Below are 266 nucleotides of genomic sequence, written 5' to 3' on the forward strand. Positions count from 1 at the left end.
TGCCACACTTCGAGTCGAGTGAGCCTTGACCCCTAACGGCGAGGGGAGATCAGAGGACTCATAAGAGATGGAGATGGCATCCACTATCCACCAACTGAGGGTCTGTTTCGTTGCTGGAAGACCTCTCTTAGGGGGACCGTAGCAAACAAGCAGCTGGTCCTCCCTCCTCCACAGGGCAGCTCTGTGGACGTATGCGTCCAGTGTTCGCACTGGACACATACAATTAAGCTTCTGCTGGTCTGGCTCCCTGAAGGGAGGAGGACTGA

This window comes from Sinocyclocheilus rhinocerous, unplaced genomic scaffold (genome assembly GCF_001515625.1).
Source record: "Sinocyclocheilus rhinocerous isolate Xijiao unplaced genomic scaffold, SAMN03320098_v1.1 scaffold2277, whole genome shotgun sequence".
In the NCBI taxonomy this organism is placed as follows: Eukaryota; Metazoa; Chordata; class Actinopteri; order Cypriniformes; family Cyprinidae; genus Sinocyclocheilus; species Sinocyclocheilus rhinocerous.